This window comes from Mirounga leonina, unplaced genomic scaffold, assembly GCF_011800145.1.
Source record: "Mirounga leonina isolate KUSES-001 unplaced genomic scaffold, KU_Mleo_1.0 Mir_53, whole genome shotgun sequence".
NCBI lineage: Eukaryota > Metazoa > Chordata > Mammalia > Carnivora > Phocidae > Mirounga > Mirounga leonina.
The window spans coordinates 52,382,607-52,405,121 of NW_023270807.1; positions in this window are offsets into that span (position 1 = coordinate 52,382,607).

The following is a 22,515-nucleotide window of genomic DNA, read 5'->3' on the forward strand; positions in this document are numbered from 1 at the left end:
AGAATTCCCCTGGGAAGTCATCTGGCCCTGGGCTTTTGTTGGTTGGGAGATTTTTGATTACTGCTTCAGTTTCCTTAGTGGTTGTATGTCTGTTCATATTTTCTATTTCTTCCTGGTTCCGTTTTGGTAGTTGATACATCTCTAGGAATGCATGCATTTCTTCCAGATTATCTAATTTGCTGGCATACAGTTGTTCATAATATGTTCTTATAATTGTTTGTATTTCTTTGGTGTTGGTTGTGATCTCTCCTCTTTCATTCATGATTTTATTTATTTGGGTCATTTATCTTTTCTTTTTGATAAGTCTGGCCAGGGGTTTATCAATCTTGTTAATTCTTTCATAGAACCAGCTCCTAGTTTCGTTGATCTGTTCTACTGTTCTTTTGGTTTCTATTTCATTGACCCAAAGACATCCCCGGATTGAAAGTGAGGGGGTGGAAAACCATTTATCATGCTAATGGACAACAAAAGAAAGCTGGAGTGGCAATCCTTATATCAGACAAATTAGATTTTAAACCAAAGACTATAATAAGAGATGAGGAAGGACACTATATCCTACTTAAGGGTCCACCCAACAAGAAGATCTAACAATTGTTAATATCTATGCCCCTAACATGGGAGCAGCCAATTATATAAGTCAATTAATAACAAAAGCAAAGAAACACATCGACAACAATACAATAATAGTGCGGGACTTTAACACACCCCTCTGAAATGGACAGATCATCTAAGCAAAAGATCAACAAGGAAATAAAGACTTTAAATGACACACTGGACCAAATGGACTTCACAGATATATTCAGAACATTCCATCCCACAGCAACAGAATACACATTCTTCCCTAGTGCCCATGGAACATTCTCCAGAATAGATCACATCCTAGGTCACAAATCAGGTCTCAACCATTACCAAAAGACTGGGATCATTCCCTGCATATTTTCAGACAACAATGCTTTGAAACTAGAACTCAATCACAAGAGGAAAGTTGGAAAGAACTCAAATACATGGAGGCTAAAGAGCATCCTACTAAAGAATGAATGGGTCAACCAGAAAATTAAAGAAGAATTTTAAAAAATCATGGAAACAAATGAAAATGAAAACACAACTGTTCAAAATCTCTGGGATGCAGCAAAGGCAGTCCTAAGAGGAAAGTATATAGCAATGCAAGCCTTTCTCAAGAAACAAATAAGGTCTCAAATACACAACCTAACCCTACACCTAAAGGAGCTGGAGAAAGAACAGCAAATAAAGCCTAAACCCAGCAGAAGAGAAGAGAAATAATGAAGATCAGAGCAGAAATCAATGAAATAGAAACCTCTGCCCATTTTTAATCAGATTATTTGTGGATTTTTGGTGTTGAGTTGTATAAGTTATCTATATATTTTGGATATTAACTCCTTATTGGATATATTATTTGCAAATATCTTCTCCCATTCAGTAGATTGCCTTTCATTTTATTGATGGTTTCTTTTGCTGTGCAAAACCTTTTTATTTTGCTGTAATCTCAATGGTTTATTTTGACTTTTGTTTTCCTTGCCTGAGAAGACATATTCATAAATATGTTAAGGCCAATGTCTCAGAGATTATTGCCTATGTTTTCTTCTAGGAGTTTTATGGCTTCATGTCTCACATTCAGGTCTTTAATCCATTTTGAGTTTATTTTTGTATATGGTGTAAGAAAGTGGTCCAATTTCATTCTTTTACATGTAGCTGTCCAGTTTTTCCAGCACCATTTATTGAAGAGACTTTCTTTTCCTGGATCGTATATTCTTACTTCCTTTGTCATAGATTGACCATATGAGTGTGGTTTTATTTCTGGGTTCTCTGTTCTATGCTGTTGATCTGTGTGTCTATTTTTGTGCCAGTAGCATACTGTTTTAATTATTATAGCTTTGTAGGACATCTTGAAATCTGGAATTGTGATACCTCTAGCTTTGTTCTTCTTTTTCTTTGTTCTTTTTTAAGATAGCTTTGTGGTTCCATGTAAATTTTAGTATTATTTGTTCTGGTTGCACAAAATCTGGATGTGGGAGTCCTATCAAGTCACAGTTCATGTGAAAAACAACAGAGGTTTTTATCTGATGACAAAACCAATACAACTCAAGAGTGTTGTTTAGCTGGCAATGAAGCTAATGCAAATTTAGCCCACATTCACAGAAGTCTGGTGCCCCATCACGGGATAGAATGGTACCTCTGCACTGATGAGTCCGAATATTAAATGTTATGTTGCCTCTGTGCCACCATACAGGGATTTGTATAAACTAGAACTGTGTCTAGAGCATCAGTAAAAGAATATGAAAATAGTTTGGGAATGGCCACTTGATAAATTGTTGAAAGAACTACTTAGAAAGAAAAGATTAAATGGAGAGTGGCATCTTCCTGAAATGTGTGAAACATTATCATGGACAAGAGAGAGATTCATCCCTGAGTTGTTTCAGAGATAGCTGGAATCAAACTCATATTCTCAGGAGGCAAAACTTAGCTCAGAATAAATGATTTTCAGTTGAATTTGTACATTGGAACAAACCGTATCATGGAATAACAAATTCCTCATTCATGGAGATTTTAAGCACACCCATCATGGAAGATTTCCTGTCCTTACCTGGATGTGCCTTGTGCTAGATGATTTCTAAACTGCTATCTGTTCTAAAATTCCTATTTTAAGAATGTAAATTTGCTGCCTATTTTTCAAAAACTTTCAAAGTCCTTACTCAAATTTAAGAGGTGCCCATTTCAAATAAAATACCCCATTATTAACTGTATATGTAAAATCTATGGCTGTCTGGCCAAATGAGCTCACACAGATTGAGCTCATCCTTTTCTAACATAACACAAACTCACGACACACACACCACACAAACTCACAACAATCACACACCAATTCACACTGTTACAGCAAGAGGGGCTGCTGCACTTGCCATCTTCAGATGTGGGATTCTGTCTCACTGTCATTTGTCAGACTCCCTTTCTTGGTTAGATACACAGTGAGAGGCAGAGAACAGATGAGGACCGCGTGAGGGACCGGGGCTTTTTCTTTCGCACTGACCTAACACGCGGGTGCGTTTAGTCATTTTGCAGAGCAGGCCTGCTTTCCTTGTGGCCATCTTCCCTCAAGCTTCTTCGTTTTCTTCTCATTTTATTTGCACCTCTGGCTGAAGTTTTGCTTAATAAAAATAAATTTGAGGTAAAAATAAAAGTTCCTTGCATGATGAAGTTGCACTCATTATATTAAGGGACTGAGAGTATTATCAGATGGGAAGTTACATCGTTTTGGAAAACAGGGCGCTTTGTGGAAAGTCAGCTGTGGGATGTGTGGTAACTTAGAAGACCAGGCAGACGCTTGGGATGGTGGAGGGGAGAAGATCAAGTAACAAAAAATGGTTAAAGACCTTTCTTTCTGTTTTATGGAATATTTTGTAAACCTCATGTCACTGAATCCTTACAGCAACCCATACAGTGAGCTTGATCAAGCCTTTCTACATTTGAGAAGAAAGAAAGAGCACTTAAGTAACCTGCTTAAAATCACATCACCAATCCATGGCATAGCTAGACTTGAAATCAGAATTTTTTATTCTAAACCATTAATTTTCATTTATTTGGCAGATATATGCTAGGTGATTTCCATAATAATTTTATAAGCTTTGTTTGAAGATTCAGGAGCCTAAGGCTCTGAAAAGTGAATTAACATTCCTAGAGATAAAGAATTAAGAATTGTTAGAGGTGGAATTTCAGTCTGTGTTCATGATCAGAGTCTGTTCTCCCTTCACATTTGAATAGAGAGTGACCCTGTATTTTGTCTGATGCATTGTCTGAATTTGAAGATAATTCTTAAAATAAGAGGGCAATCAAGATTTCTGGCACTACTTTGGAAAACAGGAGTCATCCCCTTCAACTGGTTTCTTCTGTCATTCTTTGTTGTCAGCTTAATCATATTTTGTCCCTTCCTTTGCTATCCTGGAGTTATTTTTTTCTTTATTCCCTAGAAATTTTCTTGTGATACAAAAACTTGTTATATACATAAAGTCAAGATGAATGGGAGAGTAACATATTATAGTAGTTAGTGGCATAAGGAGTTGGTGTCAACCAGTATTCAGTTTGATTTACAGTTCTGATTGCTCAGCTCTTAGCGAGCTGTGAAGCCCAGAGCAAGTTTCTCAGTTTCTAACCCACTTATTCTCATCTGGATACTAAAGATATGAATACCTCTTTTATAGTAGGGGGCATGGTTAATAGGACTACGAGAAATTAAGAGTGTAGAAGAGCTTACTATGACATGTAATACATGCTCAGTATATGTGAAATGCAGTAAGATTTCCTAGGTGATCCTGTTAAATTGTGATCTCTCAAATGATGCCTGACCACATAAAGAAAAAAGACACAAAAGAAATATTATGCAGGGCGCCTGGGTGGCTCAGTTGGTTAAGTGACTGCCTTCGGCTCAGGTCATGATCCCAGGGTCCTGGGATCGAGTCCCGCATCGGGCTCCCTGCTTTGTGGGGAGCCTGCTTCTCCCTCTCCCACTCCCCCTTCTTGTGTTCCCTCTCTCGCTGTGTCTCTCTCTGTCAAATAAATAAATAAAATCTTAAAAAAAAAGAAATATTATGCAAATAATTTCTATTTGTTTTAGAAAAGAAAGTTTAAAGAATTATGGTGACAAAAATCTCACAATGACATAATGTCAAATCCGGGCATGAAATTCAGAATCTTGAGCCTTTGTTTTGCTTCCAAAATACAGACATCCAAGAGAAACACAAGAGAGAAAGAAATGTAGCCCTGTAACCTAATAATACACTGCTGAACCCTTGTAGCCCTGCTAATATATTTTGAGTTTCAGATGGCTTTCAAGAAAGTTTCTCAAATATACTTAAATCTGGTTTGATACACAGCATAACAATAGCTATGTGGAGAAATCAGAGTTTGTGGTTTATCAGAATTCTATTTTAGTTATGTGCAAAATGTCTGCTGTACTCACTTGTGGCTCCGCTTTAAGACTTGGCTGTTAGACATTTATACATCCATTAATTAGCAGCTAGGCATGATTTAAAGGATAACGTTCCCGGCGTTCAGTGTATATGAAGCAGGAAACAGCTTTTGTGGAAGATTAAGCGCTGTAGCAAATCAGAGACATTGGGTGACCCCCAGCAGCGATTCACTGCCAGAAAACTGCAATGCTACCATTATTGTGCCAAAGGGAAAACATATTCCACTCCTAACACAACAAACAGGAGAATGTATTTGAATTTGCCTCTTGCATGTTTAGAAATATGGCTCCTTTCTTTCTTTTTTTTTCCATTTTAATTGAATTTCATTTGGAAAAAAGTTCGTATGAGTCATTAAAAACAGTGTATTTAAATATACCATGGACTGTAAGGATAACTCCCTACAGTTCTAGAGATCAGTGTATATTTATAACTGAGAAGTTAGGATTATATAGCTAACATGTAACTTATTTTTATTTCTCTTATTAAAACTGAATTTAAATTTGAAAGAGATTCACCTATTCCTATTTATTAACTCAATAAAAATATGGATTGTATACTATGACAATACATGTATTTCTAAATATAGTATTTTTATAGAACATTACCAAAATATATTTTGGCTTAAAAATAAGAGAAATGAATTCTAATTATTGTTTGGAAAAATATGACTAGTAACACTTTTATAAATTAACATATTGATTTGGAAATATATGTATTTATGGATAAAGGCAAAGATAAGCTAATTTAAGTTAGAATAATACTATTTTTCTAACGCATTGGTGAGACCACTAGATTTACATGTTGTTCTACCATTAATTTTGCAACTTCTTGATCCATCTAAATGATTCTAAATGAAATAGAATTGAAATTTTAAAATAACAGGAAAATATTCAAGAATAAAAAAGATGTTTGATAACATGTAGTAGTCAATGCATAGAAAAGTCCTTTTAATACATATACATGTTTATGTTCTAGTCTTACTGGAAAAAAATTACATGGTTTAGTAAGCTGGTTTAGCTCTCAATAAGAAAAGAAATTCCCCGTTCTTTCTCTGTAATTGGATTTGGCATGCATTGTAAAAGAAACAGCGCCTTTCACTGAGCAGTGTTAGTAACCCATTTTATAATAATACAAAAGGCTTCTCACACCACGTGTTGATCACCATAAATGCTTGTCTAACTCACTTCTCTCTCTTCCTTCCAGGGGCCTTTTTCTCCAGGCCCATGTGGTTGTGGACGGGGGTGGCGGTGGTAAAAACCTTTAGCAGGAATCAGAAATGCTCATTTTCAATGTTCCTGTGTGATTTTTCTGAAGCACAACTTTTAAAGTGCCCTCAGAAGTTTCTAAGTCTCAAAATTGCTTTAACGCCAAAGATGCATTTTGTTTGGAGAAGTAGGATGCTGCGTTCCGTGAAATCTCTATCTTTTCAATGGCTGTTGGGGAAGAGACATTCCAATAGTTTGAAGCTCTGCTTTAATACCTATAGAAAGGGCTGCGGATGCACGGAGGCATCTGCTGGCACTGTGACTAAAATGTTTACTTTAGCAAACACTGCTCTATTAAATTTCAAAGTGGTGCTCTTTGAATTTTAAATTGTAAAGGAAACCTGGCCTCCATTCTTGAAAGCTTTGGTTTACACATAAAAAGGAGAAAGTAGCTTTGAAGTTTGAATGAGATGCATGAACCCTTCTTTTTTCACTGAGTTTGAAGAACTTATAGGGCGAGTGTGTGTGCTATTTATTATTCTAACTTATGACTTGAGTGAGATTCTTACTTCTTTCACCCTTGACCATTTTCCCTTAAAAAAAAAAAATAGGGTTTGGGTGTTAATGTGAGGCTTCATTTATTACTCTCCAGTCAGGGAATGTATATAATGAGAGAGTTTTATGCATTTTTTAAACAAACCCATTTCATGGCTCTTTAATGGGCATCTAATTTTTCAAATTATATCTAGACTCTGGTTTTTATTGGTGCTGTTAATCCATTTCTCCAGAGTTTACTGTATACACACATGGTAAAAATACAGAAAATTTGTATTTTTGGCATAGATGCTCACCTTAATGAGTATTTATTTGGGCAGATGAGTGCTTGCATAATTGAACAATTCATGGACCAGAGATAATTGAGCATTACAATAAGTTATGTCACCTATTTACAAATGGGAGCCATTAACTCTCTACTTTGCTTACTGAAATGAACTTTTTAAACCAAATGATTACAAATGCACATCACAAAATAAACCTTTTCAGGGTCAGTCCATTTTTACCTACTTTGATAAATAATAATCCTGACAGCATTCAGTTTCTATTTTAAAATGAAATAAGCATTTTATCATAAAATCCGTTAAGGCATCATTCTTAGCAAGTAAATAAAAATGGTAATTATAAGGGTCATAGAATACTGAGGAAAACCTAATTAGTTCACTTCATATTTTCTTCCTAGAAATTACACATAACATTTAAAATACAAAAAAAAAGAAAATTCATAGCATTATTTTAATATTATGTATTATTACATTTTTGTCTTAATTCAACCAATAAAACCTTTTCCAAGTAGAATGTGCTCTTTCCTTATTAAAACAAAGAGATGGCTCATTTGTTTCTGAATGTGGCACAGGAGAAGAGAACCATGAGGTTCTTCCAAATATCCCTTTTACACTCCTTCCTTACCCCGGTCTTGAATACTTGGGTTAAGACACTAAGGATATTCATACAAAGTATTGAAAATATTTAAGGACCAGTAAAACACGACAAGGCCTTATTAAAACCGCTAATCAGAATGGGCATCTGCCAGCTGGGACTGACCCTGGCTGATAGCCTCCACAGCCACCCTCCACACACATACCAGGACTGCCTCATGCTTCTCCAAGCTTGGGGAGACAAGTGGACATTAACAAGGGGTTCTAGGAACTGAGCAGCCTTCTTCCCTGGTATTTCCCCAATGGCTAATTTTGTGGAAGATCTTTTGGCAGTGGTTTTGGGTCAGACAAATTCTAATACAGGCTGCATGCCATTTTCCTTTTGGGGAGATTTCACATGCATTAGAACTTTAGGTCTTGCAGTACAGAAATCAGCGAATCGTCAAAGGCCCATACCCTTTGTTCTATTTGGTAATTGTTTGATCTGGTGCGTGACACTTAAGAGTAATAATATCAAGAAGAAGGAATGCAACTATAATTTTTATAGCCAAGTCACTCTGCATATAAATATTTTGCAATTTCACTTTAACATAAAGATTATCTTTCTAATATTGGAGCCATTCGATAATGGAGTGGAATACTCCATTGTTATGAGGTAATGAGCTTTCTGTCATTTGGTGGTATTCCAGCAAAGACTTGTATCTGTTTCGCAGTCTGATGTGTTAAAAAGGTATCTGCACTAGTTTATTGTACTAAGAACCCCTCCACAGAAAGTTCAAAAGTCTGTGTTTTTTCCATGCCTTATTTAAAATTTTATTTTTCATACTTATAACTTTGAATATTAATAAATTAATTTAACAGCTAAAGAACCCATATCAAACATTTAAAATCATAATTATATACATGTATGTAAATAACTGTATTAGTAATATATATTTAAGTCAATGTATACTATTTTTGTTTAATGCCAGGGATTGGAAATTAATTTAAATGAATTAAATTATGTTTAAACTATGTAAACTATGAATTAAACATCTTTTGAAATGACTGACATGAATGAATACCAAACCACTAAAAATACTATCTTGAGTTAATGCCAAATAGTTGTAAAACACTGACAGGTTTTAAATGCTTTTGTTCTACTATGCTTTTTAAATAGCATGTCAACTATAATGTTTAAAATAGTAAACACTTGTTTAATAGAAATGGCGATCTTCATGTCAGTTTCTACCAGATATTTAGGAAAGCCTTTAGATCTGAATCACATGTTGGCTTTCTCTGAAGATTCTCAGCACATGAATCAAGTTACTTAAAATACATCTGCTTATGACCAGATGCTGCTCAATGTTATCAATATTCTTTTTTGGAATATTTAAGAACCATTGTAATAATGTCATATGAATAATGAAACGGATTAAAAACTCCTGAAATTGAGAGCATGCGTGAGAGAGAGATACATGTCTGCAAAAAAGAACGTAAAAGATCCTAATCTCTTTGATTATAATAAATACATGAACTCTTGGATGTACTCATGTTTCTGACATCAAATAAACAGTAAAGTTTAACATCCCTCAAATACAACATATTATAAAGTTTCTATAAAAGATAGTGTTTTTTTTCTAACTACACTAAGATTTTCTTGAAAATTTCCCAAATATACTAACTATTCAGCGTCACTGGAACAAAGGAATCTATTTTGAAGGACTAGAAAAAAATCTGAATTACCACTGTGTGAGTATCTGTAGTGCTAAACTTGAAATCATTTTAGACTTTTAGAGGTATGTTTGACTTTGACTTTACATAAGACATAATTTCTCTGGTTTACTTGATTTAAATGAGACGAGATTACTACGTAATGCTGTAGCTCAATCATTATGAATCATTATGCAATCTTCCAGGGCGAAAGTGAAACGTTCAGAAACATTTTCACATATGTAATTTGTATAAACCGTAAGGTTATGATTAAGGAATCTTAGCAAAATATGTTTGACTGGCAGAAGCAGTAGTACAAGCCTTTTTACCTTCCTGCTATAGACAGGAATATCTTCAAGGATAGAAGACTGGCTGTTTATTATTTTATGAATCAAGAAAGTATTTCTACTTTGAAGGTACTGAATTTTTTAAAGCCTCTTACAAGCCATAAGTAAATGTAACAACATGCTACTTTACTCCAAACTCTCATCACCAAAAGTACCTAAATTAGGAGGATTTAATACTAGTTCTAGCATGTAGTTTTGCCCTAAGAAGGAGCCAGTTTTCACTCCAAATTCTTAATGCAATGAACACATTACAGGAATATTTCTATTCTCTATAGTTTACACGGTCCAAATAAAGTAGCCCAACCTCCACAAAATATCCCACCTCACGGTGTCCATTGAACAAGTTAAAAATAAATTTTTTATCTGGCCTTTAATAAGAACCTAAGTAAGTCCTTAAATAAAGACCCTTTCGTTGCTTCTTATTATAATATTTTAATTTAGGCTCCCACAAACATCTTTCAGTTTAGATAACTGACTCATTTCCATAGCTTGTTGGAGAAATTGGTAAATTATTATTACTAAATTTCTGATAGTTCCCTAATATTGCACTATGTTTGTTTTATCCAAAGTCTCACATTACTTTCCTTTCTTATAGAAGTTCAAAATTATAGTGACATATTTTATTAAATAAATAAATACATTTTAAGCATTACCATATGAAAAACACTTTGTTAGATGTTATGGAAGACAGATAAATCAATCCTGGTCCCAGACTTCACAGTCTAAGGGAAATATGTATATGAGTAATTCTTATGTCCTAGAAGAGAAGACAAAAATCTCCATGATGAACGAATGCAATGGGGAAAGGAGAGATTATTTCCAATTATGGAATTTTAGCAGAAAGCTAATGTTTCCACAGGTGACAAAAATATTCTCTGGAAAGGGAATTCCCATTATTGGCAAGCAGTATCTATTTCACTGGGATTTCTGGTAACCATGGCCTAGTGAAGTATCTGGTGCAGTGTCTTCAATCCAAAATCAAAACAACACATTTTTTTTTAAAGATTTTATTTATTTGACAGAGAGAGACACAGCAAGAGAGGGAATACAAGCAGGGTGAGTGGGAGAGGGAGAAGCAGCCTTCCCGTGGAGCAGGGAGCCCGATGCGGGCTAGATCCCAGGACCCTGGGACCATGACCTGAGCCGAAGGCAGACGCTTAACGACTGAGCCACCCAGGCGCCCCAAACAACACATTTCTAAGAGCACTTCATTTATTTTGGAAAACCACTTTTCTCTGACTTTTCAATTTCTTTCTCTGTAAAGTACAGCTTTTCTAATCTATATTCATGAGAAGTTCTATAAGTTTGAGTAACAAATGGAATAATGTACAAAAAAGCACTTTGAAAATTACTATTCAAAATAGCAGGCTTTTTTTCGTCAAGCACTTCATGTGTATTTAAGATACTGATACGGATTTTTGAGTGAAAGTTCTTGAGAAATATAAAAATTTAATGTATTGCTGATGCATCACTACTCATTATGAGAGCACCCCAATTCTAAGGAGACATTAGAAAATTGAGACTTGAAAGTCAGAGAGATGTTTGCTCTCATATTTTAGGCCCCAATTAGTTTCAAAGAGACAAGGGATGCCCCTTAGGTTATTTCTTCTCTTTCCTTCAGAAAACTTAAGTTGTCCAAAAGAAAAAGGACTTATAAGGCAAGTGTTACCTATTTCTTTCCCTGCCTGTGTGTGAGGTAAGAGATGAGGCTCAGAAATTTTGACATTTGATATTTAAAAAATAGTCATTTTTTAAACAGCTTATTTTTTTTAAAGATCGTTTATTTACAGAGAGAGAGTACACAAACAAGCATGAGCAGGGAGAGGGGAGGGGAAGTAGTAGACTCCCCACTGAGCAGGGAGCCTGATGGTAGGCTCCATCCCAGCACCCTGGGATCATGACCTGAGCTGAAGGCAGATGCTTAATCCAAAGAGCCACCCAGGTGCCCCAATAGTCAACTTATTTTTAACAGCACACTACAAAGCATGATTTGAAAGAACATCAATGTAAACAAATCAGAGTCCACGGAGATTCAGGCTTTATGATGTTCAGGGCATTCTGTTGAACCATGTAACTACACCTTTAGCCCTATAGCTGATTTTCTCACTCCCAGGACTCCTTACCTGCCCTAAATCACAATGTTCTACATTTAAGGGCAAAACAATTTAAATTTCCCTTGCATTTTCTTGTTAAAAATCGTAATTCTTTCCTAAAGATCATGGATGATTCCAATGAGTTACTGATCAAGTTACCGCCTTGATAAATAAAAAGGATTCCAGATAAATCAAAAGATAAAATTCATCAATTTTTCATATTTTATTGGTAATCTCCTAAGATGTAGTTTCCTACTATTAAGAAAATGTGCACAGACAGTAAATTTTGAAATCTCTAAAAGATAACCAAAATACAATAACAAATCACATTCAAAATGGAAACATGAAGATTATAAACTTAGTCAAATTCATATCAATCATATTTGTGAACTGAAAAATCTCAAGTCCTAAAAATAGTCAAGTGTACCTGACCGAAGGAAAGATCATTTGAGATTTTCTCTTTATTCATTCAAAGATGATCATATGATATACTCACATTCTCAGTAGAATCTATTGCAGTAGGCAAACTATTTAAATATTAACAAGTTTTCATCAAATATTAACTTTAAACACATTAGAGATCATTTAAGTCTAAGGAATACAATAACTTAAAATAATACAGTTAGGGTTGCATGTAATTAGTGGCGCTTTGTAATAAGCAATTTCACTCCACATTACGTACTCTAATGGGAACAGGTTTAGAAAGAAATTTAAAAAAAACATGACAGAATTTACCTAAAGACTATAAACTGATTGATGTTTTGGAACTTTCCTCAGACCTCACCGAATGATATGTTCTCATTCAGGCTAAGAAATTCAAATGCTGTTTTACAATTTTCAGGAAAGAAAAATAAGAGAAAGGTCAGCAACAATCGTGGCTGAGAATTTAGGTTAAAAGAAAGTGTTATATACTTGTCAATGTTGTTTCTATATAATCCTGAAGGAGACAAATGTAGGCGTATTCACTGAAAATAAATGAGCAATGGTAATTCTTTCCTCCTAGTATTGTCTCCCACTTTACAGTTTTGTAGAATTTGTTTGCAAGCTCTTTCATAAAAACATGGGGCTTTCAAGTCAACTACTATAGGAAGAAATACAGCCATATTTCTGTTGATACTTCAGAATGTAGACACAGAAGACAAGATACCTACTGTAATCTCAGAAATTTAACCTCATACTAACAAAATAAAATTAGACCAGGATTCATATATTTTGTGTAGCCTTACTTTTAAAAAGCTTCATCTTTAGTAAGAAAAGAACTCATCTCACTTCCAGAGCTTTGAATCTGCATTAATTAAACATATATTATTTCCACTTTTATTCTTAACCTAATTTCTGACCTAGAGCATTAACTTCCTGTTTTCCCTTCTGTAAACTTTAAACCAATGCTGCTAATTACAATAGCAGGATACATCTACTGAGTTATCCAAACCAATCAAAAACATTTGAGATCCACCTGATCTTGCCTCATTATAGGTGGAAAATGGGTCAAAGCAAAAATTTCTTTTTCAAATACAAACATTTGGTTCTTTTTTTTCTTTATTCTTTTTTTTTATTATGTTATGTTAATCACCATACATTACATCATTAGTTTTTGATGTAGTGTTCCATGATTCATTGTTTGTGTATAACACCCAGTGCTCCTATTCAATACATGCCCTCTTTAATACCCAACACCAGGCTAACTCATCCCTCCACCCCCCTCCCCTCTAGAACCCTCAGTTTGTTTCTCATTGTCCATAGTCTCTCATGGCTCATCCCCCCCCCCCCTTCCCCCCCTTCTTTTTCCCCCCCCCCCTTTTTCTTTTTTTTTTTTTTTTTAACATATAATGTATTATTTGTTTCAGAGGTACAAGTCTGTGATTCAGCAGTCTTACACAATTCACAGTGCTCACCATCGCACATACCCTCCCCAATGTCTATCACCCAGCCACCCCATCCTTCCCACCCCTCTCCACTCCAGCAACCCTCAGTTTGTTTCCTGAGATTAAGAATTCTTCATATCACTGAGGTCATATGATACATGTCTTTCTCTGACCTATTTTGCTCAGCATAATACCCTCCAGTTCTATCCATGTCATTGCAAATGGCAAGATTTCATTCCTTTTGATGGTTGCATAATATTCCTGTGTGTGCGTGTGCGTGTGTGTGTGTGTGTGTGTGTGTGTATACACCACATCTTCTTTATCCATTCATCTGTCAATAGACATCTTGGCTCTTTCCATAGTTTGGCTACTGTGGACATTGCTGCTATAAACATCAGGGTGCACGCACCCCTTCGGATCCCTACATTTGTATCTTTGGGGTAAATACCCAGTAGTGCAATTGCTGGGTCGTATGGTAGCTCTATTTTCAACTTTTTGAGGAACCTCCATACTTCATCAAGATAAAAAGCTTTTGCACAGCAAACATTTGGTTCTTAATTTCACTGACACTGAGTTTCTATGCAATAGAAATATTTTTTTCTCAGAATTGTCTGGGGAGATGTATGTCATTCGAGGTTTGTATTAACACAGTAAGAAAGAATGCTGGTTCACTGATCTTTTTATCTGAGATACCTACGATGCTGAGTCATTACAGTATTACAAAGCTGAGCTTACTTCCAAACTACACCTTCTAAGCATTTCAAATACAGTACTTGAGGGCGCCTGGGTGGCTCAGTTGGTTAAGCGTCTGCCTTCGGTTCAGGTCATGATCTGGGGATCCAGCCCTTGTCTGGCTCACTCTGTGCTTAGCAGGGAGTCGCTTCTTCCTCTCCCTCTGCCCCTCCTCCTGCTCTCTCTTGCTTGCTTGCTCTCTCTCAAATAAATAAATAATCTTTAAAAAATACACTACTTGAATTTTCAAGTTATTGAATGGAAATTCAACAATACCATGATGCAAGGCAATGTGTAATTAGCAAAAATACATTTCGAAGATATACTTAACATTTCAAGTTGATGTTCATTAACATATAAAAATATATATTAGTCAACAGAATAAATATGAATTCAAAATCCTGTGGGACTTATTTTCCCCATTGATCATGAATAAAAACCATGAAAACTAAGGGTGAAGTATATCTATATCAGGGAGCTGCTTTGCTCTTTTTCACTTCTGGGTCTGGATTTAGGCTGTTTTATTTATTTTTCTCATTTCTAAAACTCAGATGTTTCAATGGCTTCTTTACATTTGTAAATTAATTACCTCAAATGTGCAATTATTTTTTTCAAAATTTGATTACTAATATTCTCTCTTGATTGACAATTATATGTTTATTCTCAGTAAGAAGGTTTATTTTAGGGGCGCCTGGGTGGCTCAGTTGGTTAAGCGACTGCCTTCAGCTCAGGTCATGATCCTGGAGTCCCGGGATCGAGTCCCACATCAGGCTCCCTGCTTGGCAGGGAGTCTGCTTCTCCCTCTGACCCTCTTCCCTCTCATGCTCTCTGTCTCTCATTCTCTCTCTCTCAAATAAATAAATAAAATCTTTAAAAAAAAAAGGTTTATTTTAAAAAAGGAAGGTTTATTAAGTATATAAGGTATACAAATAATAAAAAGCATAGACCAATATCAGAAATCCACTAGAAATGTTTACCTTGACATTTAAGTCAGTGCTAATTTTGACATCTATGAACCCCAGCCCATAAAAATGACTTTCCTCTATCCTCCTAGATAATGTACCATCTCTGCCACGGCAGCTTAAAGTTGCTGCTTTGCATGAACACTTAAGTATCCTCTAGACTACACAGCCAATTTTAAGATCTTTGGTGACAGACTGTGCTAGTCTTGGGCCTGATTGTTGCCAGTCTGTTCTCTCTTCCTATGTTCCATTCTTCATGAGAGGGGCTCACCTCTTCAGATACATTTGCCAGGACCACTGTTGGTTAGCTTCTGGCTGCATCGGGCAGTGGAGACACCAGTGGGATTTCGGAGTGCAGTGGGAAGGGAAAAGCCAGGTTGTTCTCACTTTCATCTCTTCTGGGCAGTATTCTCAAACTGTTTAAGCTTCTATCTGGCCCACTGTGGTTCCAGCTTTGAGAGAATGACTTTGGTCTCTACTGGTACCAACATTGAGTCCTCCAATTAAGGGTGGCAGTAATTTCCCACTATTGCTAATTTCTGGGTTTCCCACTATCTGCTAATCGCTTTTATGGCTTCCCCAAATCCACATCACCTTTGTAACTAATTCCCAGAATGAAATACCCTGTTATAAACATTTTAAGTGGCTTCTTTATCCTGGTTAGACTGAAATACCAATCTTGCACATTATTACAATCATGTAAAATGGTATGGCATTGTTTTAATCCCATTGACTGTATCAGAATATTGATATTTGAAGATATTAATCAAATTTCTTAAGTCATAATTCATGATAATTGTTGGTGGAAATTGAATTTGAATTCAGATTGGTCTGCCTCTTCAGCCAGTGCCTTTAAACACAGAGCATGTGTTTTGTATGGTGATCTGTATATTTATTAGATAAATACCTAAACTTTTCCTTACTAGATCTAAGCCTTTAATGATCATAACGTACAGCTAAAAGGAGGTTGTATTCCTTTACTCTGCCAGAGGGCCTCCAGTGACACAATGTAACTATGTTTCAGAACATAACTGTATGCTGTGCTGCACATGGTCTCTTGGGGAAAGGGGTGGGTGTTCAGGGGTAATAATAATCCAGGCAAGAGCTCAGTGTGGCCTGGCTCAGGGTGGCCATACTGGAGTGATGCTAAGCGTTCAGATTCTGGATATATTTTGACAATGGAGCCGCCAGAATTTGTGGATGAATTAGATGTATTAGAAAGAAAAAACTATTGCCGTCAGTTGAGATGAAGAAGACTGTGGGAGAAACATATCTACAGGGAAGCCATAGGTAGTTTTACATATTTTAAGTTATATTTGTAACAAGTGCATTATGTTATTATGAAAACTAGCTTTCAGGTGATAGGAATTGTCTATCATGTTAACCCCCACATGTATGATTATAATCTAAGGAATTCAGAGAGAAGTTAACCCAATTTAGCAAACCACTGAGACCAATAATGTCACTTTGAAAAAGTCACATTCAAAAGGGGAGCAAATGATCAAGGATGTACAATAAGTCTTGGGTAAAGTTCCTAAAGGAAGACTCAGTCCTGAGGTACGGGCCTTCCTCAGTGTGGGACAGCCCCACACCTCTCTTTCCTCACAGACTGGAAAGCTTGACAAAACCTGCGGTTCAATGCAAATGAAAGATTTACATAGTTTATAATTAAGCGTAACTTATTTTAGATACTCAGCCTAACTTGTGTGTACATGTCTATTTTCTGCTCATTGGCTGTTGATCTAGAAAGCAGATTTTTGCCATCTTTCTACCATTTGCCCCTTTGTGGTTTTAAGCCAAGTTCTCAAATAGACAGGCAATTCCTTAAATACAGAGGTGAGTTTGCCAAAGGGTTTAGTGTAAAAATGAGTTCATATATAGTACATGACAGTCTATAAAAATGAAACCGGAGCAAAAAGAAAAAAAAAAACAAAAAACAGTGTATAAGGAATACATTGCACATGGCAATCATAAATCCCAGTTTGGGGCTTGTATTCCAGACACAGAATTGCTGCTCTATGTATAACTATGCTGTAGTTTCATTATGGGTCCTTTCTCAGAGACTCACTTTCTAAATTAAAGATCTCATGTTTGTTGTCAGTCCAAAGGAAACTATTTTTACAAGTTTCCTCCTTTTATTTTGATGCTTATGCAGGTTTGTAGTAGTAATAGTTTTAAATTGTATTAGTACTTGGATATTTAAAGGTAAGCTTATACATAGAAGCAGATAGTACCAAAATTTTAGAGAAAGCTAGATAAGTTTTTTTTCTATTTAATGAATCATTGTATTTAGAATTAGAAACAGTTCATTCATTTACTAATATAATTCTTTGCTTTTAGAAGTTTGACAATTCAAAGTCATAAAACAAAATAGAATAGAGGACTTTACCTACATTTCTAGAACAAATAATAAATGCCACAAAAGGTAGAAATTATTTCCAGCTGTTCTTCCAGTGTAGGAAATAAAATTCATCTGGAGGGTGTTGATTTCCACTGAAAGGTCAGGTGATGGGTAGAGAATTTCCCTGTACTATCATTTGGAAGAGGAGCCTCAGGCATACTTCACTTAATGCATGGGCATTTAATTCCCCTAAAACATCAAATATAGACTAATATCTGCCAGTTGGTGACTATTCATGTATCACCCCTTGGCTGAGATATGCAGCAGTGGCAACTTACTATTCAGACACTGTTCTACATATTGTTTACACCACAATGACGAACAAGTTAACAGTGTCAATTCTCATAGACTATACAAAAAAAAAAAAAAAAAAACAGTAAAATGCAGTAAAAATTAGTTATACTAATACTTCTGGTAATGATCATGGTAATTTATCAAAGCCTAATAAATACTATTCTTCCTTGGTGAAATATACACATAATAAAAAATTTAAAAATATTTGCAGTTATCCAAAAAAGGAACAGTAAAGGGAACAGTCTGATGCCATAAGCCTCAAAAGATGATGACAAAGGGGAAAAAAAAAATACAGCTTCATGGCAGTGTTTCTAATTTCCTTCCCATGCTCCCTTGCTTAAAGACACAGTGACTAAGAAATGCCGTAGAATATAAAATATGTCCTCAAAAGTTAGTTCAGAGAGGAAATTGAAGAGGTTTCAGAAGAAAGTCAGTGGAAACTAAATAAAATATATTAGTACAAAGAGAAAATCCGAGCAAAATTCTCCAAGTATTGCTAAAATATGATGAAATGATGTATGAAATATGCAAATACACTGTAGGATAAAAATAAATAACTATTCAGTCTAGAAAAAAATGGAAGCCAAGGAATAGAAGGTGTGATTGACTGCTACTGTTGAAATATGTGCCTTTCTTGCTTAGGGGAAACTATCCGGCCCTGGGTATTTATGTTTTGCCCTTTGTCTGATGAGGATGGCAATGACTAGAATGAACTTGAAAGCTATGTGTTGAAGACCCAGGATCTCCGTTAGCCCCAGTCCATGAATACCTATATGGAGAGCTATCCACCAACCCTAAACATCCACCTTGAGCTGTTAGGTAAATGGAAAATAAAATTCTCTCTGGTTTGAGTAATTGCATTTTGGGGGTTTCTTTATTATTAAATCTAGTAAAACCTTATTTGGCTCAAATGAAAATTTTGATCTTGGTTTAGAGGAGGGCATAGTGTAACAGGAGAGCTAAGTAGAACATGCAATCAGTTTTTAAAAAGTTAGAAAAAGACACAAAATATTAGAATTTAAAAAAGAGAATAAGAATAAAAAAACTACAAAGCTAAAAATATAGGTAGAGTGCAAAAAAAAAAAAAGGAAAGAAAAAAGATGTGGGAAGATTAAAAAACTGAGGAGCTGAATAAAAAAATGAAGGGGCTATTCTGTTGCAGGGATAAATCCTGATATAATCACAATGAAAGCAGATATAGTTGTACAATTCAGATAATCCAATATTGGGATGGTTTATGCTCCTGAAATAGAGAACTCAACAAATAGAATCAGAAATTATTCATTAATACAGTTCAAGAAAAAATGTCTGAAATGAAGGAAGAAGTCATCTACAGGCTGAGTGGAACACCACTTTCCAGGAAAAGCTTGATATCATACAGCTAATGATGACTCATCTCCTAATTATATTACTGAATATCCAGCACAAAGAAAAGATTTTTAGTCATCCTGGAAGATAAATAAAGACGCTTACAGGAACAAAAATATACAGCTTGAGACTTCCGTTCCTAACATTCAACACAAGAAGTCCATGTGAACAAAGTTCTGAGAGATATTAAAAGGGGCCCAAGTCTCCGTGGACACTGACCAGATATTAGTCAGTTACAAAAGCAAGAGAGAGATTTTATCAAACATGTAATTACTCAGGTAATAGAATATCTATGGTCCCTTTGTGAAAAGTAAATTCCTGAACACCAGACCTAGTCAGTCAGCAAATGAACCAAAATATAAAATCAATGAAGACACTAACAAGGGGAACCACAAGATATGTTTACAAAATGGAGATAAATGCCATAAACCATAACAATAAAATATAATAATATAATTTGTACAACTTTATGAGAAAGAAGAAAGTGTGAACATTATAATGTATTTCCTCTCTATTAGACTGTCAGAAGTAAGAACAAAATGATGAAAAGACCAAGCACACAAACTACTAGATCAACACCCAGTGTTTACTTATCCAAAGAATATTGAGGTCAGCAAAATCAGAGTACACAGAGGAGAAATCAATGTTTTAGAGCCAATGGAACGACAAAAATCTGCACCCCAAAATCTTCACAAGTGGTTGACAATAGTAATTTTCTAATTGTGTGTGAGTCACTTCATATGTTTTCTGTCCCGCTCTTAGCCCTGCCCTTCTATACGTAGGCTTTTATACCTACGCCTGGAATAGTGTTAATTCAAGCTAGTTGATAGGTGCTAGGGACCATCTCCTCTGGCAAAGTGCTCTTCATCAGTTTTAGAATTTACATAATACAAAATACAATAATAAGGTGAGGTCTCGTATACACATCAGCCCAGACTGCATTTGCCACCCTCTGCAGGCTTACAAATCCTGATGTAAGTACATTCCTTGACTCGGGGCTGTGGAACAAGAACAAGGATCAGTTACCCAGATGTCTTAGGAAGTCATGTTTATAGGTCTATTAATAAGTTCTATCCTGCAGCTAATTCCCTCATCATTTATAGCCAGAGTAAATAGAAAACTGAAACATGTAGATTAAAAAATAATAATAATTCAACCTCATAATGTGTTTCATAAATCCTTGACCTTAGCCTGATCTTTTGCAAATAACATCTCCTATGACAAAGAAACATTTATCTGAAGATCATCAGATCCTTTGTTTTTTCCTGTTTCTTTCTCTTCTGTTTAATTCAAATAAAATTGGATGTTTACTAATATGGCCTATGTGTTACCATCCCATCTTAATAAAATAACCTGAATATTCAATCTATCTCTTATTTAATCCATATTTCTACACAGAATGCAGAAGTATACGAAATGGCATCACCTAAAGTTAATGATGACTCTGAGTGTTGTAGCAATGATGTCCAAGGGCTGTCTCTTGAGTTAGAGAATTTATTACAGTATGACTCAGATTCATGTACTTTTACTTCTGTATAATTAGTCATCATGCCTCCTTAAGGCTCCCCTTGGCTGTGATCTTTTCTCAGGTTTGTTTTTGATTGTCTTGAGAGTTTTGAGGGGTACTCATCAGAAATTTTGCAGACTTCCTCCATTGGGATTTCTCTGATGTTTATCTCCTGGCTAGACTGAGGTTATGTGTTTCTGTGGGGAGGACCACAGAGGTAAGGTGCCATTTCATCAAATTGCATCAAGGATTCATATCATCAAAATGACATCACTGCTGATACTGACCCTGATTACCTAAGGTAGTGTTTGTCAGGTTTCTCTGTAAATGATAATATTATGCCGCTCCCCCTCCTTCTTCCACACTGTACTCGTTGGAAGCAATGAATTAAATTTTAACCATTTCTCTCTTTCATATATGTATGACAGGAAAAAGTTTGTAAAGTTTAATAATTAAGTATTTTGAGGATATTTGCCGAGATTTTTAAAAATTATGTGTTTACTGGAAAACAGAAACTATAGCTAATTCTTATTCAATGTTTACTATTGCTAAGCACTATATATGAATTACCTCATGTAAACATTGATCTAACTATGAGGGAAGTAAGTATTCTCTCCGTTTTATAGACACATAAGGAATTGACTCAAAAATTGGTTTACTTGCCCAAGACCATACAAGAATAAGTAACCATATTTCAAATACAGGCTTTCAGGGGCGCCTGGGTGGCTCAGTCGTTAAGCGTCTGCCTTTGGCTCAGGTCATGATCCCAGGCTCCTGGGATCGAGCCCCGCATCAGGCTCCCTGCTCAGCGGAGAGCCTGCTTCTCCCTCTCCCACTCCCCCTGCTTGTGTTCCCTCTCTCGCTGTGTCTTTCCTGTCAAATAAATAAAAAAAAAAATCTTTAAAAAAAAATACAGGCTTTCAGGCAATTCGAAAAAATAATTTATAATTCTGCACATTAGTGCCTCCTAAAGTATTAGACACTTTTTCAAAAGAAGGAATCTCTAATAGTCATGCCATAGTGTCTAGACATTAAGTTTTAGGGAAATATAAGAGCTTATATGGTCTCCTTTTGCCAGGTTTTGCCTAGCTAGTTACTATCTGTTAAACATTTTGGTGTTGGAGTTTATTTTATTTTTTTTCTTAAATGAACTACCTTGCCTTCTTTGACCTCTTTGACTTAAATTATGATGGCATAAACTTTTTTTCGAGGTTATATTAATGATATTTCTGTACTCCATAGAATAATGCTATGTAATATAATATCATCAATAAATGAGTCTACTATTTATTCTGTCCATAAAGCTGAGGATAAAGCATTATTTAAATAAGTCTATTTTATGCCAAAATAAGTGAATAGTGCAGTTCTTTCTTCCCTATTATTTGAAAATATGAGTCAACTTCTAGTAAAGAAAATGTAAAATTATAAAAAGAAAAGTAAATTAACATTAATGCTGACATTTAAATAACGGATATGTCAGGGCAAAAAGACTGGGAAAAAATATCAGTAAAGGATATAATTACATTTCACAAGTCCTCAGCAGAGTTCTGAGTTAATTTTTCTTTTTAGTAGCCAAAACCTCTAATAAGATAAATAGATTGAGGTATAAAGAAGCATCTGATAAAGTTGTTATA